The sequence below is a fragment of the Sapajus apella genome, unplaced genomic scaffold (assembly GCF_009761245.1).
Source record: "Sapajus apella isolate SASKATOON/1434 unplaced genomic scaffold, GSC_monkey_1.0 scaffold156, whole genome shotgun sequence".
Classification (NCBI taxonomy): domain Eukaryota; kingdom Metazoa; phylum Chordata; class Mammalia; order Primates; family Cebidae; genus Sapajus; species Sapajus apella.
This window is the reverse complement of record NW_022437096.1, coordinates 2,427,407-2,439,832: the sequence shown is the minus strand read 5'-3', so window position 1 is coordinate 2,439,832 and position 12,426 is coordinate 2,427,407. Positions and strand designations below refer to the sequence as shown.

Below are 12,426 nucleotides of genomic sequence, written 5' to 3'. Positions count from 1 at the left end.
TTATTTCTTCCATTTTATATAAACTCTGGCAAGTAGTGCCAAAAGGGGGAGTGCTCAAAAGGGGGTTGTTCTCCTTGTTCTCTCCTCATTCTTAGATCGTTTTCCACTTTTTTTTGTTTTTGAGATAGAGTCTCACTCTGTGACCCAGACTGGAGTGCAGTGGCACGATCTCAGCTCAGTGTGACCTCTGCCTCCCAGGTTCAAATGATTCTTCTGCCTCAACCTCCTAAGCAGCTAAGACTACAGGCATGCATCACCATACCCAGCTAATTTTTGTTTGCATTTTTTATTTGTTTTTGTTTTGTTTTGTTTTTGTAGAGACAGGGTTTCACATGTTGTCCAAGCTGGCCTCAAACTCCTGACCTCAAGTGTCCCACCCACCTCAGTCTCCCAAACTGCTGAGATTACAGGCATCAGCCACTGCACCCAGCCCACACTTTTTTTCTTAAAAGGAGGAACTGAGCTATGGCCTAGGGTTTTTCTGTGGCAAATCAATGTGTGCTGCTTGCAGGCAGGACTCCACAGTGTGTCACCACTGAGTCGTTTCCACCCTCTTATGTGTCTCAGTTTCTCTCTTCAGAGATCTATGACCTCTGAGAGGGCACAAAACACGGGGTAATCAGGCTTTATATGTGTTTCCTGGAGAGCCTTTTTTAAAATTAATTTTTGTTGGTGATTTCCCTGTAGGACAATGCACATCATGGGGGTCAATCTCCCAGACACTCCCATGTGGCCCCCAGTCACCCAGGGGCACCTTTTGGCTGGGAGGTGCAAAATGCCCTTTCTCTTCCGAGTTGAGAAAACTTAATCTCTCATCTACCTATGGGAACAACAGTTCAGTTTCACACTGAAACGCACATAGACAAGCAAAATCAAGATTAATTTTGGGAGAAAAAGCAATAGAGAAGGCCCCTTAGGATACATCTCCAAGCTAGAATTAAGATCATTAAACAACAGCTTCCTAGGAGAAAAAAAAAAACAGCCATGACTACTTCCTGTAAACTGTGCTCAGCCACCCCTAACTTTGTAGCTGCTGTCCACAATTACACATGCCAAGGTCAAATCCTCTCACAGTACAAGGTCATCCCTGGTACCCCAAAGCCAAAAACATCAGGTCATGCAATACAGGAAGACAGAGCTTTAGACCTAAGAAGAATCTGCCTGCCTATGACAAGACAACGGAACACCCCAAAAGACGCAAGTGGTGCCTTTGTTCTGAATTCTTTACAGGGGTTCAAATCATTAGACTCCTTCTCTAGATTCTTTGGTACTGCAGATGGCAAAGTGGGGAAGTAGGTACAGGGTGAAAGAAAAGCAAACGAAAGAACATTTGTTTCTTTAAAGCAGGAAGCAAACACAGAAACCAAGGGCATGGTGTTTTGTGGTGTTTTTTTTTTTGTTTTCTTGTCTTTGTTGTTGTGTTTTTTGTTTTTTGTTTTTTCCTCTTTTGCAGCTGCAAGGAATTTTACCCAAATTAGACAGGCTCTGTTATCCATAATTTGGAACTCTCATTCAGATTTGACTAAGTCAGGTTGGGTTGGTGAAATCTGATGGGAGAAAGACCAGAACAAACAACAGTAACAAAAACCCCAACAATATGATCACTGAGGGGTCTAATAGTAAGGAGAAACTAAGACCAGCTGATGGTTAAACATTAGCCAAGACAAAATCCCAATTCGGTTACTTATCTAGGGACGGGTTTCAGGCTGAAGACGGCTCTCTACCATCCTAGAAACAGGAAAAACCTCGAACTCATCTTCCCTGCCGGGAGCAAGCTCAAACTCCCTAAAGGAGTCGCTGCTTTTCATCATCATGGAAGCAGGGAATCTTGCCTTTCTGTTGGAAGCAAGAAAAACTCCAAAAAAAGCGGGGGGTGGGGGGGGGGTGGGGGAGGTTGTACAGCATATAAACTTTAGATCTTAACCAAATTTTGTAAGATCAGGAATTCTCTGGAGGGGGTGCTCCCAGACCTCAGCAAATTGTCCTGTTGGTTTGAGCCATAAAGTTAGCTCATGCTGATACCAAGCACTGATAGGAGATTTGTCAAAGATCAGGGGAATCTCCACTCACAATCCCTCTGTGGTTACCAAAATGTGAACCCCGAATATCTGAGACCCGTCTCAGTTAATTTAGAAAGTTTATTTTGCCAAGGTTGAGGACACGTACCTGTGACACAGCCTCAGAGGTCCTGACGACATGTGCCCAAGGTGGTCAGAGCACAGTTTCGTTTTACACCTTGTAGGGAAACACGAAAAATCAATCAACGTATGTAAGATAAACATTGGTTCTGTCCAGAAAGGCAGGACAACTCGAAGCAGGGAGGGGACTTCCAGGTCATAGATAGATAAGAGACACATGGTTGCATTCTTTTGAGTTTCTGATTAGCCTCTCCAAAGAAGGCAATCAGCTATGCATCTATCTCAGTAAGCAGAGGGGTGACTTTGAATAGAATGGGAGGCAGGTTTGCCCTGGGCAGTTCCCAGCTTGACTCTTCCCTTTAGCTTAATGATTTTGGAGCCCCGAGATTTATTTTCCTTTCACAAGGTCATGCCTGGGCACAAGAATGGAAGGCAGAGCTTGGGGGCCAGGCTCCTTCAGTGGTGGCCTGAAGGAGTCAAGGGAGCAGGATTCCGGGTTGGGGAAACAGCAAGCTCAGTGGCCAGAAGCTGGAGGAGGCCTCAACCAGCCGGGGCAGAGGGCTAAAGGGCAGTACATCAGAGGGAAAAGTGACGCAATGACACGTGTTACAGCACAGTCAGGCACACTTCATTCAGGTCCATTGCCATAGGTATAGAGACCACTGGAAGGGGACTCTGCAGCGGGGAGAGAGACTGGACTCAACCCGAGATACAACCTGGGTAGGCAGGAGTTTATAGCCAAGGAGCAGGGTGGGGGCAGGGGATGTGACTGTACTAAGGGAAAACATCAGGTGTGAAGGGGATTCTGGTTAAACCCACCTAACAGGATTCTTCTGAGCACAGGACAGGGTGACCAACACCACCTGGCAGGTGGTGGAGGGTGAGGAACCTGACCAGGTAAGATGGAAACCGCCTTTGCAAAATTATGACTGAGGCAGTGAAGATCTAACCTAACCAAATCCATCTTGCTTCTAACCTTTAAGCTGTCCTTGTTCCTTCCTGGGCATATGCTGAACTAACTTTGGTAAGAACTTAGGAGACTAGTCTGCCTTTACAAGACTAACAAATTAGTCACAAGATTAGAAATTATGGTGTAAGAGTCATGCAGCTGGAGGCTACAAGATTCTGACCCTCCCTAAACTGCTCTAAGAACAGCGCTTGAGATATTTTGCAGACCGTGCACTTGATGGATCACCCAGCACCACCCAGATCCATAACCTGCCTCATCTGATCTTGTGGCCCCCACCCAGGAACTGACTCAGCACAAGAGGACAGCTTCAACTTCCCAGATTTCATCTCCGACTCAACCAATCAGCACTCTCAATTGACTGGCTTCCCCCACTCACCACATTATCCTTAAAAACTCTGCTCCCCGCATGCTCAGGGAGACTGATTTGAGTAATAAAACTCTGGTCTCCCATACAGCCAGCTCTGCATGATTACTCTTTCTCTATTGCAATTCCTCTGTCTTGATAAATCGGCTCTGTGCAGGCAGCGGGCAAAGGGAACCCACTGGGTGGTTACATAAAGGGTGATCAGGTATTGAGGGTGGCAGGTCCTTGCTAAAACTGGATTTTACCAGGAAGTGCACAGATGGGCCTTGGAGAAGGTTTAGGAGCTTCAGTCTGCTCAAGCAGAGGAGCTTTCAGTGCCACACGGCAGCCACCTCACAGCTGCCACAGTTCTTGTGGGCAGTGGATGCCTCTCTCAGATGCTCAAGACTGTGCCCCCCTTTCTGGGAACCTCCTGCTTCCTCTCCCTTCCAGTGGGTTCCACAAGAACCTCCCAGGTGGTACCTGCCACCTCCCCGGCCAGGTCATGTATCTGCCCAGCTGGGACCAACCACAGGGCTTCAGGGTGGTTATCGAAGGGATGAGGATGGAGCAGACCCACAGGGGTGAGAAAGGTGAAGGCTACACAGGGGACCCACAGTGGATCCCCTTGTCGGCAGCTCTCATGAACTGCTGCAGAATTCCTCCACTCAGGCCACGAGTTCCTGCTGAAGCAGCTCAACTCCCTGCCTTCCCCACGCAGAGGCTTCTTCCGTTCCTCGTCCAAGGTGCAGAAAGACAAGACCCATGCCCCTCATTTCAAGGCCCTCTCCTGACTGTGGGCGTTAGTCCCAAATTAGCAATGCCCCAGGCTTCCAGAGCCACTTCCCGAACCCCAGCAGGCTGCCTCCAATTGGGGCTCTGTCAATGCAGAAAAGGAGCTCACATCTCCAAAAGGCAGGATGGCCTGCAGAGCTTGGCTTTGAACAAACATAGCTGGCAGCACACGCCTGCCATCCTCCAGGCTGGGAGGTCAGGGCTGTGCTGAGGCAGCTGTCACGTGGGCACACACCTGAGCGGCCTCCAGAACCAGGGGGAAGGTGCCGCCATTTGCATCACACTACAACCCTAAGCAGGCTCTTCTCTGGAAGAACAGGCACGTCCCGGGGTAGTTCCCAGCTTGCAGTTGAAAGAGAAGAAAGTGCTTTTGATTGTTTCCTTTTAAACTCCAATTCACAGCGCCGACCAGCTGTGATAGCTCCAATTACAGGTTCAAAGATTTCTGGGCCACCAAGCAGCTTTCTATTCTGGCTCCAGATGGAAGTGCCAGCAGCACACCCCCGCCCCCCAGCCCCGCCATGCACAGGCGCAGAAACCACACTGGAATGTGACATCCAGGGGCTCGCTGGCAACAGACTGGCCCCTCCTGCTCCCCACGAGGTCAGCGGCAGCCTCAGGCCCATCCTCTTCCCACCCCTGGGAGTCCCTGCCCTTCAAACTTTGCTCCCACATGGCCTCCTGTTTTGGAGCTTTCATATTTCCTCAGATAAATGCCACACACAGCTGGGTCTCCGTGGAATTCGAGTCCTGAACCATCACCCCGGTCCCCAGAGGCCCTTCCAGGGCCCTGTCCACCTTCCCACTGGCTCCAGGATCAGTGACCAGGGAAGTGCTCCCCATCAGGAAACCAGGTCCTGCTCCTCCTGAGGCCACGTGTCCCCGAGGGGCAACCTGAGCTTGTGGGGAAACCCAAGGTCAAGGAGCTGCCCTGGGGAACCACCCTAGGAGGAGCCACTCTGAGGGAGATGTCCTGGGAACCACCCTAGTGTCAGAGGTGTTCCAACCAGAGTGACTCCATTTTGAGTGCGGGCTAAGAAAATGAGGCTGAGACTTGCTCGAGGTCAAGAGATCGAGACCATCCTGGTCAACATGGTGAAACCCCGTCTCTACTAAAAATACAAAAATTAGCTGGGCATGGTGGCACGCGCCTGTAGTCCCAGCTACTCAGGAGGCTGAGGCAGGAGAATTGCTTGAACCCAGGAGGCAGAGGTTGCCGTGAGCTGAGATCGTGCTTTTACACTCCAGCCTGGGTAACAAGAGTGAAACTTCATCTCAAAAAAAAAAAAAAAAAAGATATTTACGGCTAAGGGAACAAATTAATCATGTTTCCTAAACAGACCCAGACTTCAGAACAAAGGCATTCCTAATTTTGCTTTAAGGATATAACATCGATTCCTGCAAAATATAGTAATTAAGAAAAGTAATCCTTTATCACAAACCCTTGTAGCAGAGCACATCTCCCCACATTTACAAGCATTGTACCTAGGGTGGTCCCGTTCCTCCTCTTACTTTTGGGAATGTCCTACCCTGTTTATCAGCAGCTGTCCTTTCACCACCTCACTTTCCTTTTTTTGTTGAGACGGAGTTTTACTCTTGTTGCCCAAGTTGGAGTGCAATGGCATGATCTCTGCTCACTACAACCTCCACCTCCCGGGTTCAAGTGATTCTCCTGCCTCAGTCTCCACAGTAGCTGGAATTACAGGCATGTGCCACCACGCCCATCTAATTTTGTATTTTTAGTAGAGATGGGGTTTTTCCATGTTAGGCTGGTCTCAAACTGCCGACCTCAGGTGATCCACCTGCCTCAACTTCCCAAAGTGCTAGGATTATAGGCATGAGCCACGGCACCTGACCCACTTTACTTTCTTAATAAACTTGCTTTCACTCTGCACTGCAGACTTGCCCTGAATTCATTCTTGCGCCGCAAGATCCAAGAACCCTTTCTTGGGGTCTGGATTGGGACCCCTTTTCTATAACACTAGGGGGAACCACCCTGAGGGAGATGTCCTGGGAAGAACTGTGCGGGGCAGGGACTATGGAGAGGGGATGCCCTGGCAGGGCCCAGTTACTACACTAACCTCGGGGCCCACAGCCACACACAATAAAATACCCACTGAAGCCCCCTCTGGGGCTCGCTCTCACACTGATGAGAAAAGAGGTAGCTCACAGCAGAGGCTGAACTATTCGGGATGTGCAGCTGAGTGAGATAAGTGTGGGGCCTCAGTCATCCCGTACTTCTGCAAACACGGCTGGAGACAATTGTTTCAGGACACTTTGTTCCAGACCAGCTGCATCACCCATTATCTCCATGTTCTTGGAATGTGTGACACAAAAGAACAATGTAGGCCAAGTGCAGTAGCTCATGCCTGTAATCCCAGCTACTGAGGAGGCACAAGAATTGCTTGAGGTGGAGGGTACAGTGAACACTCCAGCCTGGGCAACAGAATGAGACTGTCTCAAAAAAAAAAAAAGAAAAGAATAATGTATAGCCAATGTTATCTGTTTTTGTTTTTTGTTTGTTTGTTTTGAGACAGAGTCTCACTCTGTCACCAGGTGCCTGGCTGGAGTGCAGTGGTGCGGTCTCTGCTCACTGCAACCTCCGCCTCCTGGGTTCAAACAATTCTCCTGCCTCAGCCTCCCGAGTAGCTGGGACTACAGGCGTGCACTACCATGCCCAGCTGATTTTTTGTATTTTTTAGTAGAGACGGGGTTTCACCATGTTGGCCAGGATTGTCTCAATCTCTTGACCTCGTGACCCACCCGCCCTGGCCTCCCAAAGTGCTGGGATTACAGCTGTGAGCCACTGTGCCCAGCCTGTTTTTGTTTTTGAGACAGAGTCTCACTCTGTCGTCCACGCTGGAGTGCAATGGCACAGTCTTGGCTCACGGCAACCTCCACCTCCCAGGTTCAAGCAATCCTCCAGCCTCACCCTCCCAAGTAGCTGAGATTACAGATACAAGCAACCAGGCCTGGCTAATTTTTGTATTCTTAGTAGAGACAGGGTTTTGCCATGTTGGCCAGGCTGGTCTTGAACTCCTGACCTCAAGTGATCAGCTTCCTCGGCCTCCCAAAGTGCTGGGATTACAGGCGTGAGCCACTACACCTAGCCACCTCTTTTCCTTTGAAAAACTACTGTAACTGTTGCCAATCAGGATGTATATTCAGGGCAACTTGAATCTCTGCTCCCAGGTTGCAGTCCTCAAGCTTGGCCCAAATAAACTCTCTACTTATGTTAATTTTGCCTCAGCAAAATTTCTTTTTGGTCAACATTCAGATGGGCGTTTGGCATTTCCATTTGACAAACTGGAGACTGTAGAGGCCAAAAGAAAACTTCCCCTCTGCTCTATAAAGATTCACAGAAAATCAACTGACAAAAGCCAGATTAATAAGACAAAAGGCATACAGATTTATTCATACACACAGTGAGAACCAGAGTGATGACCCCAACCTCCCAATGGGATTCAGAAGCTTATATACCATCTTGAGGTTAAAGAAAGAACGGGGACTCAAAGCATGGCCATAAACAGGTTATGGTGGAAAATCAGGTTACAATGGCAAGACCAGTTACAGGAGGGAGAGGAGAGGAGGCCTGGCTGGCAAAGGTGGCCTTGTTCTATAGATGAAACCTCACAGGTAGCAGCCCTCAGAGAGAATAGATGAATGTTCCCTTCAGACCTTTAAAGGTGTCAGACTCTGTTACTCTTCTACATCAGGCAAGGGGAGGCCTCAGAGAAGGCCCAGCCTCATCAGTGTAGATTCTCGCTACAGATGCAAATCTCCCCCACAAAAGACAGCTTTTTAGCTATTCTATTTCCAGTCCTTCTGAGTAACTGTCTTCAGCCATGTCAAGGAAATACTTTGTTTGTTTTGAGGCAGGGTCGCACTGTGTTGCCCAGGCTGGAGTGCAATGGCGCAATCTCAGCTCACTGCAACTTCTGCCTCCTGGGTTCAAGCGATTCTCCTGCCTCAGCCTCCTGCGTAGCTGGGATTACAAGTGTGCACCACCATGCCTGGCTAATTTTTGTATTTTTGGTAGAGGTGGGGTCTCATCGTGTTGACCAGGATGGTCTTGAACTCCTGACCTCAGGTGATCTGCCCACCATGGCCTCCCAGAGTGCTGGGATTACAGGTGTAAGCCATGGAGCCTGGTCATGGAAATACATTTTGGGGCAAAATATTTTGGTTTTCTTCAGTCCCCACTCTGAGACTTTACTTTCAGAAAGTTTCCCATAGGAAAAGGAAAGTTCATGGCTTTGAAGAGATTTGAGTTACAGATTGTTAGATGACAGATAGGCAAAGGTGGGGAAAAAGAAATTGGGATAAGCAGAAAAGGACACATTTAAATGTCATCCCGGCAGGGCACCGTGGTTTATAGCTGTGATCTCAGCACTTTGGGAGGCTGAAGCAGGAGGATCACTTGAGCCCAGGTGTTCAGACCAGCCTGGTCAATGCAAGGAGACCCTATTGCTACAAAAAATAAAAAAATTGGCCAGGCATGGTAGTATGTGCCTGTGGTCCCACCTACTTGGGAGGCTGATGCAGAAGGATGACCTGGGCCCGGGAGGTCAAGGCTGCAGAGAGCTGTGATCGTACCACTTCCTGGGTAACTGAGTGAGACCCTGTCTCTAAAAAAAATATAGATGTATCATGCTGTATTTTCTTGAATCAGTCTCTTAGTCCTGAGACTAGATCAACTCAGTTAAACAGCTGTGTCCCATTCCAAGCTGTGGCACTGCAGATGGGCTGGGACTTTGTATATAATTCACACAAACAGATCTTTAACAAGAGACAATTCTATGGAAACAAAAGGAAAAAAAAAAAAAAGGTGAATATCTGGAATCATCCGTAGACTAGCTTTTCCAGCTTGCCTCAATCCGAAGCATCTGGAGCATCTTCAGATTGAAATGGCAATCTGACAGATTTTCCTGGATCATAGTTCTAACAGGGTGTTCAAGTGAACTTTCTAAGTAGTCCATATATCAACAGGAACAAAGGCTGTTTATCTATAAGTTCCTGTGACGATTTCTCCTTAAGTTTTTAAGTCCTCTAGCTTCAGTTGCAGGGCTTCAGGAAAAGCTGTTTTAATTTCCAATGATTTTAAATCAGAAAAATGGGAGAAAAATTTGAAAGTATTAGTTTAGAGACTTGGAGCTAGGAAAGAATGCAGGATTCAGTCCAAACTATAGGCAAATGATAACTCAAAAACAACAGTCAGTCCAGAATCCAATAACAGGTGTACTATAGTTTTCTTCTAAAACACAATTTTTCTCCCTCCAGTCCCCCTTTTCTACAAGATAAATCATAGTAAGACCAACAGATTTGCAAAATAAGTTTTAGTCTTATTATTATAATTGGCCTTATTATTTGCATAAAGTCCAGTAAGAATAGTGACTGGCCATACAGGATCTTTTAAAGTTGGCTTTGCCAGAACTTTTTCATAAGGAATCTCAGTTTATTGTGGCACTGTTCACAATAGCAAAGACTTGGAACCAACCCAAATGCCCATCAATGATAGACTGGATAAAGAAAATGTGGCACATATACACCATGGAATACTATGCACCCATAAAAAGGATGGGTTCATTTCCTTTGCAGGGACATGGATGAAACTGGAAACCACCATCATTCTCAGCAAACTGACACAAGAATAGAAAAACCAAACACTGCATGTTCTCACTCACAAGTGGGTGTTGAACAATGAGAACACATGGACACAGGGAGGGGAGCATCACACACCGGGGTCTGAGGAGCGGGGTGCTAGGGGAGGAATAGCAGGGGGTGGGGGGATTGGGGAGGAAGCATTAGGAGAAATACCTAATGTAGATGATGGGGAAATGGATGCAGCAAACCACCACCATGGCACGTGTATACCTATGTAACAAACCTGCATAATCTACACATGTACCCCAGAACTTAAAGTATAATAAATAAATTTTTTTTAAAAAAGGAATCTCAGATTAGACTTTTTTTTTTTTTGAGACAGAGTCTTGCTCTGTCGCTCAGGCTGGAGTGCAGTGGCTCACTGAAATCTCCACCTCCTAGGTTCAAGTGATTCTCCTGTCATAGCCTCCTGATTAGCTGGGATTACAGGTGTCCGCCACCATGGCTGGCTAATTTTTTGTATTTTAGTAGAGACAGGGTTTCACTGTGTTGCCCAGGCTGGTGTCAAACTCCTGACCTCGTGATCCGCCCACCTCACACTCCCAAAGTGCTAGGATTACAGGCGTGAGCCACTGTGTCCAGCCTCAAATTAGACTTTTAAAGGCATCTTGAGTCTAGGAAGCCAACCCAAGTATTTGCCATACCTGGTATTACAAGTATGTGTAATACCAGTATGAACTGGGTGAATTCCTCTTTCAGGTTCCAACATATCTTGTGGTTCCTGTGCCCACCACCAGGCCTGGCTAATTTTTTGTATTTTTAGTAGAGACCGGGTTTCACTATTTTGGCCAGGCTGTTCTCGAACTCCTGATCTCATGATCCGCCTGCCTTGGCCTCCCAAAGTGCTGGGATCACAGGCGTGAGCCACTGCACCCAGCAAAGTAACATTTTTTACTTACTGCAAGGGCAGGAACTTTGTAAGGGAACCATGTATACAGGTACCAGGCCAGTCTTTCCAAGGGGCTTTTTATTGGCTTTATAAAGCAATCTCAATTCTTCAAAGCAGTCTAATCATATCTGGTCAAAGCATTTGTAAAATAACCAGTGTCTCCAATTGTGTCCTGCTAAGGAAGAACATGGGTTTTTTTTTTTTTTGATATGAAGTCTTGCTCTGACTCCCAGGCTAGAGTGCAATGGCGCAGCAATCTCGGCTCACTGCAACCTTCATCTCCCAGGTTCAAGAGATTCTCCTGCCTCAGCCTCCTGGGTAGCTGGGATTACAGATGCCTGCCACTGCACCCAGCTAATTTTTATATTTTTTAGTAGAGATGGGGTTTTACCATGTTGGCCAGGCTGGTCTCGAACCCCTGACCTCTGGTGATCCACCCACCTTGGCCTCCCAAAGTGTTGGGATTACTGGCATGGGCCACCACACCTGGCCTTTTTTTTTTTTTTTTTTTTTTTAATTTAAAAAAAATATAGATGGGGTCTCACTATGTTGCCCAGGCTGGTCTTAAACTCCCATGCTCAAGCAATCTTCCAATCTCAGCCTCCCAAAGTGCTAGTATTACAGGCATGAGCCCCTACACCCAGCCAGAAAACAGATGCTTCTTGAATTTATGAAAATAACTATATTGCCACAAAACAGGAAAAACTCACAAATAGTTCCTGAATTTGGAGAAATCAGGTAAAAAGAAAGGTAAATGTTTCCATTTTGCTCACAAAAGTATAATTTACCCAATTGCTATAAGCTATAACAGCTTAAGAGAAAAAATGTTTTCTTGACTCTGGAAACCAAACCACAAAAAGAATCAACAGGCCAGGTGCTGTGGCTCACACCCGTAATCCCAACACTTTGGGAGGCCAAGACGGGCAGATCATGAGGTCAGGAGTACCAGACCAGCCTGGTCAACATAGCAAAACCCCATCTCTACTAAAAATACAAAAATTAGCCAGGTGTGGTGGTGCACACCAGTAATCTCAGCTACTCCAGAGGCTGAGGCAGGAGAATCACTTGAACCCAGGAGGCAGAGGCTGCAGTCAGCCGAGACCACATTATTGCAGTCCAGCCTGGATGACAGAGTGAGACTCCATCTCAAAAGAAGAAAAAAAAAATCAACAATGCTTCAAACAGAGTCATAAAAAAAATTATTTCAGGCTGGGCACAGTGGCTCACGCCTGTAATCCCAACACCCTGGGAGTCCAAGGTAGGTGGATCATCTAAGGTCAGGAGTTCAAGACCAGCCTGGCCAACATGGCAAAACCCCCTCTCTACTAAAAATACAGAAATTAGTCAGGCATGGTGGCACACACACCTGTAATCCCAGCTACTTGGGAAACTGAGGCAGGAGAATTGCTCCAACCCAGGGGGCAGAGGTTGCAGTGAGCCAAGATAGCACCACTGCACTCCAGCCTGGGCAACAGAGTGAGACTCCATCTCAAATAATAATTATAACAATTTTAGTGCTGTGTCAGTTCAGTCCATATGATTAACTCTTGTTCTGCTTGATGCTAGGTTGTCAATCTTCATGAACCCATCAGTGTTTGTGTGTTTTTTTTTTTTTTTTTTTTTTTTT

General features: G+C 47.1%; 1 long non-coding RNA gene across 1 annotated transcript in view; it reads right to left on the bottom strand.

The window, feature by feature from the left end:
* Positions 1–9,059: 9,059 nt before the first annotated feature.
* Positions 9,060–12,426, bottom strand: part of LOC116541772 — a 10,159-nt gene continuing 6,792 nt past the window's right edge. Inside the window, exon 3 of the long non-coding RNA XR_004264942.1 lies at positions 9,060–9,325. This is a non-coding gene — a long non-coding RNA (uncharacterized LOC116541772). The remainder of the gene's footprint in view (positions 9,326–12,426) is intronic.